The sequence below is a fragment of the Giraffa tippelskirchi genome, chromosome 4 (genome assembly GCF_054371585.1).
Source record: "Giraffa tippelskirchi isolate mGirTip1 chromosome 4, T2T-mGirTip1v1.2.pri, whole genome shotgun sequence".
Classification (NCBI taxonomy): Eukaryota; Metazoa; Chordata; class Mammalia; order Artiodactyla; family Giraffidae; genus Giraffa; species Giraffa tippelskirchi.
Window position 1 is genome coordinate 172,621,194 of NC_137278.1, and position 19,241 is coordinate 172,640,434.

General features: G+C 43.3%; 1 non-coding gene across 1 annotated transcript; it reads left to right on the forward strand.

Annotated features, from left to right (window-relative positions):
• Window positions 1-1,727: 1,727 nt before the first annotated feature.
• TRNAG-GCC (transfer RNA glycine (anticodon GCC)) lies at window positions 1,728-1,800 on the forward strand. The gene has a single exon. It is a non-coding gene; the product is annotated as a tRNA-Gly (tRNA).
• Window positions 1,801-19,241: the final 17,441 nt, after the last annotated feature.

Consider the following 19,241-nt stretch of genomic DNA (forward strand, 5'->3'; position numbering starts at 1 on the left):
TCCTCCCCAAACCCACTGCTTTCACACCTTCTGCTTTTGGTTCCATCTGTCTGGGCAGCCCTTCCCTCATGGGTCTCTGGACAACTCCTATACATCCTTCAAAGCCTTTCCTAAATGCCCTCTCCTAAGTATATTAGTATATTCCGAATCAGTGTCTCCCAACACACCTGGACTCCTACATTCCCTCCAGCCCACAGTGTGGTGTCTCTTCACTCCCTTGTATTGTTGATGTTGTGCATGTTACTTGCTCAGTGGTGTCTGACTCTTTGCGACCCCGTAGACTCTAGCCCATCAGGCTCCTCTGTCCTTGGGATTTCCCAGGCAAGAATACGGGAGTGGCTTTTCATTTCCTTCTCCAGGGGATCTTCCCAACCCAGGGATCGAACCTGCCGCATTGCAGGCAGATTCCTTACCTTCTGAGCCACCAAGGAAGACTGATGATGTTAAATGTCATGGAAAAAACCAAGTAAACTTTCTGGCCAAACCAATGTCATCATGTCAGTTCAGCTATGTGTCCCCCTGACACTGGTCCTCATCTCCAGGTTTTTCCATCCCCACAGCTACTCCTTCAGGCCTCCACATGTCTCACCAACACCCTGGTACCACCTCCTCACTGGTCTCCCTGCCCCAGTCTGGCCTTCCAGCGCATCACCACTCTGTAGCCTTGGTACTCAGGTCTGCCATGTCACTCCTCTGCTCAAAAACCGTTTGTAGCTCCCCACTGCCCTAAGGAAGGTGTCCACAGGAAAGGACACTACTTCCAGTGATCCTTCCTCCCTCTCACTCCACCCAACCGATGTCCATCACACCCTTGTGCAGCACACTCCTGGGCCTTTGCATAGACAGGGTCCTTCACCGGAAAGCCCTCTCCGTGTCTGCCAGGCACGCTGTGACCCATGTGCTGACCACACACCAGGGGCTGTTCTAAGTACTTTACATGAGTGAAATCCTTTAACTCTTACAACAGCCCAAGGAGAATGCTCCATCACTGTGTCCAGTTCATAGCTGGAAAAACTGAGGCCCAGATGGGAGAGGAACCATTCAGAAGTAGCAGAAGGATCTGATTGCAGCCCTCACTGTCATTTTCCTGGTGTGGGCCTCAGAACCGCCAATATCTCACCCCGCTCCCCTATGCATGCCACAACCACCCAACCCCAGATTAATGGCTCTCTCCTCTGTGGATTCTGAATTTGGTAAACCCATGCCTCACTGCACTGTGCAGGAATTAGCCGATCATACAGTAATCTCCATAGCAGGAAGCTTCTGGATAACTTCACTTTATTTCTCTGGGTCTGTGGTAACTGGGGCAGTGTATGGGGTTCAGTAAACTAGAATGAATGAGTGAATGGTTTCCAGGGATGTCAGGTCCTGAAGCTTTCTCAGTCTCGTCAAAGAAAATAATACATTATGCAAATTTTCTGAGGCCAAACCTCTTCCTTCTCCTCTCCCCTGCTCCCTCCTCCTGCCCCGCTCCCCAGTTTCTGGGAGGGCACTGGACCCTCCAGAAAATGCCCCAGGCTCTCTAGTGGTGCGTTTCCTGATTACTGATGAAACCAAGGCTTAAAGCTGATGAATCATGAGCCACCGCCAGCCAGGGCATGTTGGAGTGCCAAGCGGGAAGGGAGAAGCCAGACTCCCCACCAGCCTCTCTTCCCACCACTGTGTGGCCTCCCCCAGACTCTGGAGTCCTGGTGACACTAGCTGGAAAAGGACTACCCCTGGGGACTTCCCTGGTGGTCCAGTGGTTAAGACTCTGCTCTGCCAATGCAGGGGGCATGGGTTCAATCCCTGGTCAGGGAACTAAGATCCCATGTGCCATGTGATGCTGCCAAAAGATAAAAAAAGAAGAAAGAAAAGGACTAGCCCTGGAGGTAGGCGACTTGAGCAACTCCTAGACTGTCCCCAATCCTCCCACACCCATCCTTGGCCACTCCCAGATCCAAAAGAACCCACAGCCTAACAGTTCACAACCCGTGTCCCCATCCTTGATCTTCTAACTTGTTGATGATACCTAGGGAGGTGCTGCACCCCCATTTAGAGATAGGAAAACCAGTTCTGGGAGAGAGAACTATCCAGAGGAAGTAAGCAGGGCACAGGAAGTTGAATTCCATTTTTCTGTTTCCCAAGGTGGTCTGAAGCAGGACTGGCCATTTCTTGATTCAAAGGTCACACCCTCAGAGCAGGGGTTTCCAGCTTCAGGGATCTAATTCCTGATGATCTGAGGTGGAGCTGATATAATAATCATAGAAATAAAGTGTACAATAAATGTAATGTGCTTGAATCATCCCCAAACCATCCCCATTCTTACCCCGTCTGTGGAAAAACTATCTTCCACAAAACCAGTCCCTAGTGCCGAAAAGGTTAGGGACTGCTATCTTAGAGGACAAAGGAGCAAAAAATATGACCCCCCCAGCTCTGACCCAAGACACCTGGAGGAATCATATCAAACAGCCCAGGGACTGGAGAGAGGTGGGGAAACTACAATCCAATGGTTAAGGACTTATGTCCAGGTTCAAGTCCCAATCTGACTCCTAACAAGTCACAGAGTTCCTGCGACCTTGGACAAGGTCCTAGTTTTCGTAGGCCTCAGTTTCCCCATCAGTAAGATGGGAGCAATCCTGAGTACCTACACATCACAGGATTGCTGTGAGGATTGTCTGAGTTAACGCAGAAAGGGTTTAGAATAGGTGCTGCTGCTGCTGCTGCTAAGTTGCTTCAGTCGTATCCGACTCTGTGTGACCACATAGATGGCAGCCCACCAGGCTCCTCTGTCTACAGGATCCTCTAGGCAAGAATACTGGAGTGGGTTGCCATTTCCTTCTCTGTAGAAGAGGTGAGGCATATTCAATAAACAGCACAATTTTTTTAAAGCGTGTTTTGAAGGAATTGTCTCCCTGAGGAGGAAGCATTTGGAGTGAATTCTTGTCATCAGAGAAGAATGTTCCCCACACCTGCCTGATAGAAGGTCCAGGCCTGGGGCCTCCTTACAAGTCCCACAGCTTGTCTCACCCCAGACCTGGCAAGTCAGAGACTAGGCATGGGAAACAGCTGTTTTTAATAAGAGCCCCTGGGGGTGGCTTGGATCGTGCAAGTCTGGGAATCCCAGGGGCTGAGTACCATGTCTTTTTCTGTAGACTCTTCTGGTAAAACACTTGCCACCCACCTGTCGTCATATCCTTGGGGGAAAACCAACTTTCTCTTTTTCCCAATTAGTAATAATATTTAGCTGGTCAAAAAGACTCATGAGGGACTTCCCTGGTGGCTCAGTGGTAAAGAATCCACCTTCCAATGCAGGGGAATTGGGTTCAATCCCTGGGTGAGGAACTAAGATCCCATGTGCTGCAGAGCAACTCAGCCCGCACCTGGCAACTACTGAGCCCGCATGCTGCAACTAAGACCTGAAGTAGCCAAATAAATAAATAAATTTTTTTTAAAAAGATTCACTCGTGCCAGGTCCTATGTGGGGCTTCCTAGGTGGTGCTAGTGGTAAAGAACCCACCAGCCAATGAAACAGACATAAGAGATGTGGGTTTGATCCCTGGGTCAGGAAGATCCCCTGGAGAAGGAAATGACAACCCACTCCAGTATTCTTGCAGGGAAAATCCCATGGACAGAGGAGCCTGGTGGGCTACAGTCCATGAGGTCACAGAGTCGGACACAACTGAAGTGACTTAGCACACAGCACACACAGGACCAGGTGCTGTGCTGTGTGTGATGCTATCATGTCCAACTCTTTGCGACCTCATGGATTGTAGCCCACCAGGCTCCTCTGTCCATGGGATTCTCCAGGCAAGAATACTGGGGCAAGGTGCCATTTCCTCCCCCAAGGGATCTTCTTGACCCAGGGTTCAAGTCTCCTGCATTGGCAGGTGGGTTCTTTACCACTGGCGCCACCTGAGTGCTATGCTAAATTAATTCCATTCATCAACAGCCATCTGATGCAGGTCCTCTCTTTAACCCCATTTTATAGAGCCCAAAACTGAGGCCAGGGAAGTTAATAACTGGCCCAAGGTCACCACTGTGGGGAAGTGCCTAGATGCTCTGGCTCAGAACAGGTCTATCAGGAACTGGAAAGTCTTCCGTCTTTTTCCTGTCTTCCACTTCCTGGCCTGGGGCAAAAGAGGGCACTCCAGAGCCACAGAAAGTCTAGGCTTTGAGGCCCTGAAGACTGATCTCATCTCCCACTCCACCCATAATCTCCCCTGGCTCACTCATCTGCACCTTGTTCCAGGTCCATCATGTTGCTAGAATTTCTCTGGAAATGTCATGCCTTTGATCAAGCTGTTTCCAAGGTCAGGCACATCCTTCCTAATTTTAGGTTTCTGTGTAGAGAGGGTAGCCTCCTCCAGGAAGCCCTCCCTGACTGCCTTCTCTGGGATAGCTGGCTCCTGGGGCCCCCACCGCCCACTAGGGGATGACTGCCTCGAGCACTAAGGACGTTGTATCCTATAGGTCTGTCTCCAGGTTCTCTGAGCAAGAGAGTGAGATGTTGGAGAGGTGAGATAGAGAACAGGTGTCACTGATCTTCTTCTGGGTTAGGTGAGGGAAGAGGACAAGGTTAGGGCTTCCTCTGCCCAGCCTCTTCACTGGACATGACCCTCAGGCCCTCGATCAGTACTTCCTGTTGGGCAACCACAGGCTGGGACTGCCTGGAGGTGAGGAGGGCAGGGGCTATTTGCTTCCCCTGGGACACTTTGGCCGGCCTCACCTCTGTCTGCCCCCACTCCAGCTCTTCAGACCTGGGCTTTGAACAGAGGGTGATACTTCTTGAAGGTGTGAAGTGACATCTTGGTACCATTTTCTCTGGCTGGTCCCAAGGCCCCTGGGGGCCCTGCCCCGTCAAATATGGTGCATACAAGATGAGGCTGATGGAGTTACCGGCCCATCACCCCCACCCAGAAATGGGGGACTGAGGCCTCCAGAGCCTGGTCCAGACAGAGCTGAAGCCTTGTGACCCCACTGGGGCAGGATAAGACCTAGCCTCCTCCTTCCCCACTCTTTCAGGCCTTTCCACCGGCAAAGCAGGGGAGGGCTTTGGAGATGGGGAGGAGAATGAGGCAGGGCATGCAGATTGGGAGGAGGGCTGGGTCCTGGAGCCAGTGATGGTTCCTGCGGACACTAGACACTCTACTCCCACATTTCCGGCTATTCCGAAGACTGAGTCCTCCTTCCTTCTGGCCTTCCCCAGCAGGATAGGGGAGGGCAGTACCGGGGCCTGAGCTGGTTGCTTGGGGGCCCCTGCAGGGAGAGACTGAGGTCTAGACTACAGGGGGTGCCCGAGACACCTGTCCAAGGCACCTCCCTGGGGGCCCTTCTGATTCTCATAAACAGGAAGTCCGTCCCCCTGAAAGGTTGTTGCTGAACCACGGAACATGGGATTCTTGGCCTCCGGAGGAGAAGAATTCAATCCAGGGCCAGAGACGAGGCTTGATCACTCAGAGCTTTTGTGTAATAAAGTTTTATTAAATTAAAAAAGAGATAGAGAAAGCTTTTGACACAGACATCAGAAGCGGGCAGAAAGAGTGCCCCCCTGCTAGTCTTTACCCAGATGTTACATAGCTACTAGCAGTCCCCTAATTAAAGAAAGTAAATGTCTCAAAACTCAGAGAATGGCATCAGGCCCCTCACCCACAACACGCATTGAGATAACATTGGCACCAGATGAGTCATCCCGGGCCATAAAACGATTGACATGAATCTTGAAGAAAGGCAGATTTCCAAACAAAGATATGGTTTCATTAACATAGGTTAGGAAAACAATGTATGAGTATAACATACTGGTTTGTCAAGTCGGTTCTGAGCCTTTAGGCGGAATCAACTTGAAGACAGAGTCTAGGGTAAATACATAATACATTAACATAGTTTAAGACAAACATTTCTTAAGAAAAATGTATTGGTTAGCTCAAGGTTTGAGAAAAGTTAGCTCAAGGTTTGAGAAAAGTTAAGTTCAGGTGAAACCAGGTGTTATTATGGCAACACAGAATTTTAAGAGAAACCTCTTTTTAAATTTGTATAGAGAAGGGGAAAAAAATACAACACTAGTTTGTTTCCTCCTGCCGCTTAAGAGAGAGATAAAAAATGTGAAACGTGCAGCCTATTTCCTCTGTTTGGAGACCCCTGGTCTTCCTGCCTGTTACCCTCTCACCCCCACTCCACCTCCCTGTTAACAGGCCCCTGTGTATGCAGACACTGGACTCTGGAGGCCCAGCAGCCCTTGGCCTCTCAGGCTGCTTCCTATTAACGTGGCCAGAGGAGAGAGAGGCAGACGGAAATGGCCTGAGATAAGGGAGAGGCCTGGGAGAGTGTGAGCCCAAGAGGAGAAAAGCCCAGAGAGGCTGAAAGGAAGAAGGCCAGAAAAGGCCTGAGACATAGTAGGTGCTCAATAAATAATCCGGCTTGAGGTCAGAGATGGAGGAAAGGGTTGCTCTGGGGAGAGCAGCACAACTGGGAGAAAGAGAGGCTGGAGGTTCCCAGCCCAGGGTCCCTGAGTCTTGGCACATAGTAGGTGCTCAATAAATATCTGAGATGATGTTTAGGATAGGCGAGGAGGGAGTGTCCTTGGGAGGGCAGCACTTTTGGGAGGCAGGGAATAGGGGGCTCCCCTGGCCTGGTTGCTCCCTGTAGGTGGACAGCCCCCGAGAATCGACATCCCATTGTCCCTGTCTGGCCCCCACCCTGCCCTGTGGCCGGCTGGACCAGGCCACTGTCTCAAGCCTCTTTATTTCCACCCCAGACCAAAGGAGCAGTGCCAGCTACAGATCCGCCTGCAGCCTGGGCTTGGGGCTCTGCAGCAATCACTTCGGGGAGTGGCAGCATCTGCTGGATCGCAGTTTGGGGAGCCCTCATTCACATTTGGAGGCCAGAAATCACTGATGACTGTGACATTTCTTGTTATTAATATGGAAGGAGATGTTTTCATTTCACAATTACCGTGTGCACAGTGTCCTCAAGAGCTAAAGGTGAGTCCTCACTTACCTACATTTTTTCGTAAATATGAAGAATGGAACTCCAGAATAGGTGACCTTCTAACTATTGTATTGGGGGCTTAGACACTCAAGTCTAAAAGGTAAGGCTGTTTGTTTGGTTAAGGTTACTGAGGCAGGACATAGTCTCTCCAAGCAGGTTCCATGATCTTACAATGGGGATAAAAGCGCATGATGTCAGTACAAAAATCATGAGTAAAATATCGGCAAACGGAGTCCATACTACGTTAAAAAATATAGCACGACCAAGAGGGATTTAATAGAGGAATTCAACCGTGGTTCAGTGTTGGGAATTCTATCACTCTAAAGGCCAGCATCTTAACAGGGAAACACCAAAGGCCTTCTACCAAGATTAAGAAGAGGCACTGGTAAAGAATACCAAGTATCTCCACTATGATTTGTGCATTTTTTTTTTAATTAAATAAATTTATTTATTTTAGTTGGGGGTGCATTTGTTTTTAAATTAAAAAAAATTTTTGACTACACTGGGTCTTCAGTGAGCCACGAAGCCTCTTCCTTTTGGGGTGTGGGCTTTCTCTGGTTGTGGTACTCCAGTTTAGCTGCTCCTTGGAATGTGGGGTCTTGGTTCGCTGCCCAGGGGTTGAACCTGCATCCCCTGCATTGGAAGGTGGACTCTTAACCACTGGACTACCAGGGAAGTCCCCCTCCATGACTATTTAAATGGTACTGAAGTGTTAGCTAATAAAATTAGATCCGGGACAGTAATTAGAAGAAGAATTGGAAATGAAGAATTAAAACTATCTCTATTTGTAGATAATTTGATGGTACATTTGGAAAATTCTATGTAAGAAGACTAGTTAGGATATCTGTAAGGGAGCTGGATATTGAGTTAACTTCCAAGAATTAACAGCCTTCATTTTACAAAAGCAACAAACAGCTAAGGATATAGTAGAAGAGAAAGCCTCCATTTAAAACAACAGCAGAAATAGAAATTCTTAGAAATAACAAGAAATATTTAGAAGCCTTTAAGAAAAAAACTTAAAACTCAGAACCAAGAATGGACTTGAACAAATGCAAACTCATTCCTTAGTACTGGATAGTATCTCAACAAAATGGACATATCACTTTCCCTAAGTTAATTGGTAAATTTAAGGCAACCCAGTAAAAAACACATAATCAATAAAGCAGAAGTATATGTTTTTCTGGAATTTTCTTGCTTTTTCCATGATCCAGTGGTTGTTGGCAATTTGATCTCTGGTTCGTCTGCCTTTTCTAAATCCAGCTTGAAAATCTGGAAGTTTACGGTTCATGTACTGTTGAAGTCTGGCTTGGAGAATTTTCAGCATTACTTTGCTAACATGTGAGATGAGTGCAATTGTGCGGTAGCTTGAACATTCCTTGGCATTGCCCTTCTTTAGGACTGGAATGAAAACTGACCTTTTCCAGTCCTGGGGCCACTGCTGAGTTTTCCAAATTTGCTGGCATATCGAGCGCAGCACTTTCACAGCATCAGCTTTCAGGATTTGAAATAGCTCAACTGGGATTCCCTCACCTCCACTAGCTTTGTTCGTAGTGATGCTTCCTAAGGCCCACTTGACTTCACATTCCAGGATGTTTGGCTCTAGGTGAGTGATCACACCATCGTGATCATCTGGGTTGTGAAGATCTTTTTTATACAGTTCTTCTGTGTATTCTTGCCACCTCTTCTTAATATCTTCTGCTTCTGTTAGGTCCATACCATTTCTGTCATTATTATGCCCATCTTTGCATGAAATGTTCCCTTGGTATCTATAATTTTCTTGAAGAGATCTCTAGTCTTTCCCATTCTGTTGTTTTCCTCTATTTCTTTGCATTGATCACTAGGAAGGCTTTCTTATCTCTCCTTGCTATTCTTTGGAACTCTGGATTCAAATGGGTATATCTTTCCTTTTCTCCTTTGCCTTTTGCTTCTCTCCTTTTCTCAGCTATTTGTAAGTCCTCCTCAGACAACCCTTTTGCTTTTTTGCATTTCTTTTTCTTGGGGATGGTTTTGATCATTGCCTCCTGTATAATGTCACGAACCTCCGTCCATAGTTCTTCAGGGACTCTGTCCATCAGATCTAATCCTGTGAATCTATTTCTCACTTCCACTGTATAATCGTAAGAAGGGTCTTTGACGTTGACTGTGTAGATTACAACAAACTGTGGAAAATTCTTAAAGAGATGGGAATACCAAACCATCTGGCCTGCCTCCTGAGGAATCTGTATACAGGTCAAGAAGCAACAGTTAGAACTGGACGTGGAACAACAGACTGGCTCCAAATTGGGAAAGGAGTACACCAAGGCTGTATATTGTCACCCTGCTTATTTAACTTAATGCAGAGTACATCATGAGAAACGCTGGGCTGGAGGAAGCACAAGCTGGAATCAAGATTGCTAGGAGAAATATCAATAACCTCAGATACACAGATGACACTACCCTTGTGGCAGAAATTGAAGAGGAACTCTTGATGAAAGTGAAAGAGGAGAGTGAAAAAGCTGACTTAAAACTCAGCATTCAAAAACTAAGGTCATGGCATCCGGTCCCATCACTCCATGGCAAATAGATGGTGAAACAATGGAAACAGTGACAGACTTTATTTTCTTGGGCTCTAAAATCACCACAGATGGTCACTGCAGCCATGAAATTAAAAGACCTTTGCTCCTTGGAAGAAAAGCTATGACCAACCTAGACAGCATATTAAAAAGCAGAGACATTACTTTGCCAATAAAGGTCTGTCTAGTTAAAGCTATGGTTTTTCTAGTAGTCATGTATGGATGTGAGAGTTAGACTATAAAGAAATCTGAGTGTGGAAGAATTGATGCTTTTGAACTGTGGTGTTGGAGGAGACTCTTAAGAATCCCTTGGACTGCAAGGAGATCAAATCAGTCAATCCTAAATGAAATCAGTCCTAAATATTCATTGGAAGGACTAATGCTGAAGCTGAAAGTCCAATACTTTGGCCACCTAATGGGAAGAACTGACTCATTTGAAAAGACCCTGATGCGGGAAAGATTGAAGGCAGGAAGAGAAGGAGATGATAGAGGATGAGATGGTTGGATGGCATCACCGACTCAATGGACCTGAGTTTGAGCAAGCTCTGGGAGTTGGTGATGGACAGGGAAGCCTGACGTGTTGCAGTCCTCGGGGTTGCGAAGAGTTGGACACAGCTGAGTGACCAAACTGAACTGAACTGAATAAAAAGGCCCATGACTTAAAAGCAAACCAAATGCTTTATTGTGAAATAGTTGTAGATTCTGGGGAGTTGCAAAGTTAGTACAGAGCGGTTGTGAACATTGCTCAGTCGTGTCTGACTCTTTGTAACTCCATGGACCATACAGTCCTTGGAATTCTCCAGACCAAAATACTGGAGTGAGTAGCCTTTCCCTTCTCCAGGGGATCTTCCCAACCCAGGGGTTGAACCCCGGTCTCCTGCATTGCAGGCAGATACTTTACTAGCTGAGCCACAAGGCAAGCCCACAGAGAGGTTCAGTGTACCCCTAACCTAGTTTCCTCTAGTGACCACAGTTTTCATAACATAACAACCAGAAAAGGGACTCTGGTACAACGAGTGTGAATGTCTATGCCATTGCATAACGTGTGGGTTTGTGTAACTATACACCACCAAGACCAAAAACTGTTCTATTGCCACAAAGATCTCTCGCCCTTCCCCTAAGTACCCTTAACTACTAGCAACCCCTAATCTGTTAATTTTGTATACATCTCTGTAATTTTGTAACATTGAAAATGTTATGTAAATGGAATCATATAGCATGTAAATTCTCCTCTGTTCCTACTTTCTAAGAGTTTTAAATCATGAGTAGGAATTGAGTTTTGTTAAATGCTTCTTCTGCGTCAGTTGATATGATCATGTGATTTTCTTCTTTGGCCTGCTAGTATGGTGGCTTAGCTTGATTTTTTAATATTAAACCAGCTTTGCATCCTTGGAATAAAATCCTGCTTGGTCAAGATGTAGATGTCTTATATATTGCTGAATTCTATTTGCTAATATTTTATGACATATTTCCCCCTCTCTATTCATGAGGGATATTGGTCTGCAGTTTTCTCTTTTTTGTGCTGTCTTTGATTTTGGTATCAGAGTAATACTGATCTCATAAAATGAGTTGGGAAAAGTTTCTGTCTCTTCTATTTTCTGGAATTGTATAATTGATGTTTTTTTTATAATTAATTTATTTATTTTAATTGGAGGCTAATTATTTTACAATATTGTAATGGCTTTTGCCATACATTGACATGAATCAGCCATGGGTGTACATGTGTTCCCAACCTGAACCCCCCTCCCATTTCCCTCCCCATCAGATCCCTCAGGGTCATCCCAGTGCACCAGCCCTGAGCACCCTGTCTCATGCATCGAACCTGGACTGGCGCTCTGTTTCACATATGATAATATACATGTTCAATTGACATTAATTTTTAAAACATTTAGGGTAATTCTGTGAAACCAACTGAGCCTGGATATTTCTTTTTTGGAAGTTTTAAAAATTATAAGTTGAATTTCTTTATAAGTTATAGGATTATTCAAATTATCTCCTTCATATTGGTGAAATGTGGTAGTTTATGCAGTTCAAAGAGTTGGTCCTGTTCAAATAAATTTTCAAATTTATGTATATTGAGTTCATATTTCTTATGCTTTTGTATCTGCTGGACCTGTAGTTGTATCCCTTAATTTCTGATATTGGCAATTTGATCTTCTTTTTCTCTTCAGTCTTGCTTGAGGTTTGTCAATTTTATTGATCTTTTCAAAGAAAAAACTTTCTGTTTCATTGATTTTTTTTTCCCATCGAGTGTCTGTTTCTAATCTCATTGATCTACACTCTTTATCATTTCCTTCCTTCTGCTTGCTTTGGTATTTTAAATTATTTAATTACTGGCTGCGCTGGGCCTTCACTGCTGTGCGTCAGCTTTCTCTAGTCGCGGTGCCTGGGCTCTTCATTCTGGGGGCTTCTTATGTTGTGGAGTATGGGCTCTAGGGCACACGGGCTTAGTTGTCCCTCGGCATATGGAATGTTCCTGGACCAGGGATCTAACCGCATGTCCCCTGCACTGGCAGGAAGAGTCTTAACCACTGGGCCACCTCGGAAGTCTTTTTCTCTCTCTCTTTTTCTTAATTGTTTCTTGTGGTGCGAGGTTCGCTTACTGCTCTGAGAGTTTCCTTCTTTTTTAATGTGGGCGTTTGGTACTATGAATTTCTTTCCCATCACTGCTAGTATGTCCAACAAGCTTGGTATGTTGTGCCAGTGGCCTGATGTGGTCTGTCTTGTGCACATGAAAAAGTATTCCGCTGTTGATGGATAAAGTGTTCTACGAATATTGATTAGATCCTGTTGGTTGGTGTCATTGTAGAGTTTATCTGTTATACTTGCTGATTTCCTGTTTAGCTGTTTTATCAATTACTGAGAGAAATCTCAAACTATAAACATGGATCTGTCTATTTCTCCTTTTAATTCTATCAGTTTTTGCTTTAGAAATTTGGCATCCGTACTTTTGGGCGCATATACATTTAGTATTTCTAGGTCTTCTTGATAGAGTGATCCTTTTTGTTGTTATTGTTCAGTCACTCAGTCGTGTCCAACTCTTCGACCCCATGAACAGCAGCATGCCAGGCTTCCCTGTCCTTCACTTTCTCCCGGAATTTGCACAAACTCACGTCCATTGAGTCAATGATGTCATCCAACCATCTCATCCTGTCTCCCTCTTCTCCTGCCCTCCATCTTTCCTAGCATCAGGGTCTTTTCCAATGAGTCAGCTCTTCAAATCAGGTGGCCAAAGTATTGGAACTTCAGCTTCAGCATCAATCCTTCCAACGAATATTCAGCGTTGATTTCCTTTAGGATTAACTAGTTTGACCTCCTTGCTGTGCAAGGGACTCTCAAGAGTCTTCTCCAGCACCACAATTTGGAAACATCAATTCTTCGGCACCCAGACTTCCTTATGGTCATCCCTCTCACAAGACTACTGGGAAAACCATAACTTTGACTATACAGACCTTTGTTAGCAAAGTGATGTCTCTGCTTTCTAATATGGTGTCTAGGTTTGTCATAGCTTTTCTTCCAAGGAGCAAGCATCTTTTAATTTCATGGCTGCAGTCACAATCTGCAGTTATTTTGGAACCCCCCAAAATAAAGTCTGTCACTGTTTCCATTTTTCCCCCATCTAGTTGCCATGAAGTGATGGGACCAGATGCTATGATCTTAATTTTTTGAATGTTGTGTTTTAAGCCAGCTTTTTCACTCTCCTCTTTCACCTCCATCAAGAGGCTTTTTAGTTCCTCTTTGCTTTCTGCTGTTAGGGTGGTGCTATCTGCATAACTGAGGTTATTGATATTTCTCCCAGCAATCTTGATTCCAGCTTGTGCTTCATCCAGCCCAGCATTTCACATGATGTACTCTGCATATAAGTTAAATAAGCAGGGTGACAATATACAGCCTTGGTGTACTCCTTTTCCAATTTGAAACCAGTCTGTTGTTTCATGTCTGGTTCTAACTCTTGCTTCTTGACCTGAATACAGGGTTCTCAGGAGGTAAGTAAGGTGGTCTGGTATTCCCATCTCTTTAAGAATTTTCCACAGTTTGTTGTGATCCACACAATTAAAGGCTGTAACATAATCAGTGATCCTTTTATCATTATATAATATTCTTTTCTGTTCCTCATAATTTTCTTTGCTCTAAAATCTATCTGATATTAATATAGCCCCTGCTGCTTACTTTTGATTATTGTTTACATGGCATATATTTTGTAGTTTTACTTTCAACCTATCTATATTATTATATTTTTAAAATTAATTTTTATTGGAGTATAATTGCTTTACACTGCTATGTCAGTTTCTACTGTATAGCAAAGTGAATCAACTAGACATATGCATATATCCCCTCTGTTTTGGATTTCCTTCCCATTTAGGACACCACAGAGCACTGAGTAGAGTTCCCTGTGCTATACAGTAGGTTCTCATTTGTTATTTGTTTTATACACAGTAGTGTATATATGTGTCGATTCCAATCTCCCAATTCATCCCACCCCTGCCCCCACTTCCCCCCTTGGTAACCGTAAGTTTGTTTTCTACATCTGTTACTCTATTTCTGCTTTCCAAATAAGTTCATCTCTACTATTTTTCTAGATTCCACGTGTAATCAGTATTGTACACTATATTATTATATTTGAAGTCGGTTTCTTCTTTGTTTTTTTGGCCATGCTTGCAGCTTGGCCAGGGATGCATAGCTGTGGGTTAGTTCCCTGACCAGGGATTGAAGTGAAAGTGGTGATTCCTGACCAGTGGACCACCAGGGAATTTCCTAAAGTGAGTTTCTTAAACACAGTATATTATTGGTTCATTTTTTTTAACCCACTCAGTCGATCTGTTTTTAATCACTAAATACATAAATTAATTATGTATTTAGATCATAAACATTGAATATAATTATTAGCATGTTAGGGCTTATATCTACCATTTAATTTTTGTTATCCTCCCTTTTTTAATGTTCTTTGTTTTTCTGTTTTCTTTCTCTTGCCTTCCTATGGGTCATTTGTACCCTTTTTAGAATTCCATTTTGATTTATCTGTAGTAATTTAGAGTGTATCTCCTTGTGTATATTCTGTAACAGTTGCTCTAGCTATTACATTAAACTGGTATCACAGTTTGGGGTGTTGACATTTACCAGTTTAAATGAAATGTAGAAAACTTACATTCCTTTAAGTCTTTTTTACTTTCCCTCATATATAATGTAACTATCTTTAATATTACTTTTTAAAATATTTATTTTTATTTATTATTTTGTTTGGCTGTTTTGGGTCTTAGTTGCAGCATTTGGGATCTTTCAGTTTCAGCATTTGAACTCTTAGTTTCTGCATGTGGGATCTAGTTCTCTGACAAAGGGATGGAACCCAGACCCCCTGCATTGGGAACCTAGAGTCTTAGCCACTGGACCACCAAGGAAGTCCCTTAGATATGGTGTTATTTCTGTCTTGTGGCTTTCAAGATTATTTTCTTCTTTTGTTTTTAGAAGTTTGATTACAATGTATAGTGATGTAGATTTCTTTGGCCTTATCTTGGGAGTCCACTCAGTTACTTGAATCTGCAGGTTTATGTCTTTTGCCAAATTTGGGAAATTTTTAATTTGTCATATCTTTGAATAGTTTTCACTCTCACACTTTCTTCTCTTTTTTTGGAGCTCAGTGACATAAATATTAGATCTTTCATTATATTAATAGTACCACCTTTGCCATCAAAGGTCCCTAGAGGCAAAACTATTGTTTTCCCACTAGTCATGTACAGATTGTGAGAGGTGAACCCTAAGGAAGCCTGAGCGCGGAGAAACTGTAGTGTTGAAGACTCTTGAGAATCCCTTGGACTGCAAGGAGATCAAACCAGTCAATCCTAAAGGAAATCAATCCTGAATATTCATTAGAAGGACTGATGCTGAAGCTGAAGCTCCAATACTTTGGCCAACTGATTTGAAGAGCCAACTCATTGGAAAAGACCCTGATGCTGGGAAAGATTGAGGGCAGGAAGAGAAGGGGATAGCAGAGGATGAGATAATTAGATATCACCAACTCAGTAGACATGAGTTTGAGAAAACTCTGGAAGATAGTGAAGGACAGGGAAGCCTGGCATGCTGCAGTCCATGAGGTTGCAAAGAGTTGGACATGACTTAATGACTGAACAACCACGAGCCACTGAAACTCTGTTAGTATTTTTCAGTCTATTTTCTCTCTGCTGCTAATATTAGATAATTTATATTGCTTAATCTTCAAATTCACCAATTCTTTCTTCTGTTATCTTCTGTTGAGCTCACGCAGTGATTTTTTCTTTTCCTTTTGAAACTTTGACGTGACCAAACAATTTTTTCTTTTTTAATAAGCTTTTTTTTGTGCATTGACTTTAAATACAGGTTTTAATACACTGCATTTTGCAACTCAGTGTTAATAGTGTGCAATGTTATTTCCTTTCCCTGTGCACATATTTCCTAAGTAATAAGAAAGCCAGTAATTCAGTATAGTAACTCAGCCTTAATGACTGTCACTGAATTTGCTGTAAATGTGGCTCCTTAAACGTGTTCTTTTTACTATGGAACAATGCTAACGTGTTTATGCTCAGGTTGGCCTCTCACCTTCAAAGGTGGGCCCAGTGGAGGCGCTCCGTCACCATGGAAGCCCCGGGCATTCCTCCTGGCATGCCTCTTGCACCTGGTACCACTTGATAATAATGAGGTAGGCAGAGTTTCTCCAGTTCTTTCTGCCAGTGTTTAAATTCTTCCTTTTCTGCAGCTGGATTCTTATTGAACCAGTTAATGATTTCATTATACTTGTCCAGAATCTTCTATTTGTCCTCATCTTTGATCTTGCCTTCAAGTCTGTCATCTTCAGTCTTTGCTTTCATATAGAATGCTCAGAATTCAAGCGAATTTCTGGAATACATCTTGTTTCCTCTTCTTCTCATATGCAGCTTTGTCCTTCTAAGCCCCTTGGACCATATCCTCAGCATCTCCTTTGCTCAAAGAACCCTTGTCATTTTTGATGATAATATTGTTCTATTTTCCTGTACTCTCATGCATAGCAGAGTCATCTGGGATACCAATGGAATCCTGAAACTACTTCACTGGAAATAAATACGTTAAACCGTGTATCAAGTGAATACCACAACCGCATAGAAGAAAAAAATACAATCCATGGCACTGAACACAGTATTTTGATTATATATCTTCTGTGTAAAGATATAAAGAATAGAAAAAAATACCTTGAACTTCGTAAGTTTCCCATTGGTAGACAGTGTAGCTATTCTGAAACTCCCACTGTGTGTTCTCAGATTAAGCAAAGAAATAAATAGATTGATGCTAATGGGGGCCAAAGTTCTCAGTAGAAGATGGAATACACAATTATGAAATGGGATAGAGCACAGAACAACTCTGTAACGGTGGATCATATTTCAAATTTGGAGTCTTCAATATGAACTCATGTTTGCTCCTTTGGATTTTTTTTTTTTTTTTAGATTTTCTTGATATGGAGCATTTTTAAAGTGCTTATTGAATTTGTTACAGTATTGTTTCTGTTTTTATGCTTTGGTTTTTTTGTCTGAGAGGCATGTGGAATCTTAGCTCCCTGACCAGCGATCGAGCCTGTACCCCCTGCCCTGGAAGGCAAAGGCTTAACACCTGGACCACCAGGAAAGTCCTCAATTTTGTTTTCTTAGCTCTGCCATTGAAAGAACATAGAATCAATGGCATACCATAGCATTGAGAACATCTTGGTTTCTAAATACCATTCCCCTCTAAAAGGAATTATGACTCACTGGAGAACTGGCTGACTTCAGAGGTGAGTCAAAAAAGTATTAATACAAGATGATCCTGGAATATCTTGGGCCAGAAGATAAAGAAGTGCTCAAAAAATGATGGGAAACATGTCATAAAGACACAGGAGTCAGTGTGACAGAGCTCCTAGTGGCCAATTGAGCACCAAAATTGACAAAGAAAGTACACGTTGAATTTAAACGAGTTTTTGCATCCGAAGAAACAGAAAAGCAAAGAGAAGGAGAAGGGAAAGCCCTCATTTTTAGCAGAATGCCAACTAACAAACATAGAAGAACCACGGCAGAATCATTAGGAAGTCGAAGATAAAGGCAGCTGTTAGTTTAAACAGTGAAAACAGATTTTATTTGGTAACCACTGACAGTAAGGGAAAGAGCTAAACTCCATTCTGACTGGCACAGAGGGGACTGGGTGTTTCAAGGAGAGAATGGGAGTGGGGTGGGGAGGAGGCTCAAGTGAAAAGTCACAGAGAGCGGTCTGTAAATGTGATCAGCTGCGTCTGCTGCTGGCAGGGCTCCCAGGAAGGGTTCTGTCCCCACAGAGACTGGGGATAGAGGTCCACGTCTCAGAGGTCCTTGAGACCTCTCAGGTCCTTGAGAAAGACACTCCTGAGTTGAAGGAGGTACGGATACATCTCCAAGGGACAGAAAGGATTCTCAATTTTAAGCCCTTTTGAATAAATACTCTGGGAAACTGGGGCATACCACCTGGTATCAGTTAGAACAGACAGTAAATTATTTTGACAGCCTTGAGGCTTTTTCAGGCAAGAACTCAAAAGAGGGCTGGGTGTCCCAAGGATGTGGCTTTGCTGCCAGAGGCTGCGTTAAGGTTTGATCTTGTATCTTTGCTCTGCCTCCCCCCACCCCGCCCCTACCTCTACTCGATTTTTTTTAATCAAGTTTCTTTGTTCAGGGGTTTGGATGGAGTGTTTGTGTGCAGTTTTTATAATTCTCATGGGTTATATTACATATTCTCAAACATCTCTCCTCAGATTACTCATTAATTAAAGGGGGATTAATTTTACAGTGGAGAAATCTGGTGGGCATCCTCTTAACCTGGGGTGGACGTTATCATCACCAAGAGCAAGACCAATCAATGGTCATTGGATGGCCTCTGACTAAAGGCATAGAGGATACATCATGTACACAGCATGGCTGTCAATCACACGGAACCCAAATCCTATCAGTGGGAAGAAAGCTGATAAACCCAAATTAAAGAACATTTTGGGAAACAAGAAGCCTATACTTTTTTTTTTAAAGGCCAGTATCATATAGGACAGTAAAAAGTAAACTCCAGAGGAAAGGAATCTAAAGAGACATTAAAACTAGATGAAAAACCAGTGATTGATATTACTATAAACCTATCAGAATGGCTGAAATGAAAAATAGTGATAACACTAAGTGTTGGCAGAGATGCATGAAAACTGGATCACTTACATACTGCTGATGGGGATGTAACATGGTATAGGCACTCTGTAAAAAATTTTGACAATTTCTTTAAAAATTAAACATGTATCATTATACTAGAAATTGCTCTTCTGGACATTATGCCAGGAAAATAAAAACTTAGGTCCACACAAAAAACTCCCATAAAATTGTTAATAGTACCTTTATTTGTAACAGACAGAAACTGAAAATAACCCAGATATTCTACAACAGATGAATGGATAAACCAACTGTGGTCCACTAAAATAAAAAGATGCAAACTGCTGATACATTCAACAACCTGTATGATTTTCTAGAGTGTTAAGCTGAGTGAAAAAGGCCAGTCTCCAAAGATTACATGCTATGTGATTTCATTCAGATAGCATTCTGGGTTTTTTGGCCACACCCGAGGATCACAGGAGATTGAACCTGTGCCGCCTGCATTGGAAGAACAGAGTCCTAAGCACTGGACTAGTAGGGAATTCCCCTACGTAATGTTTTTGGAATGACTAAGTTATACAAATGACGAACACAT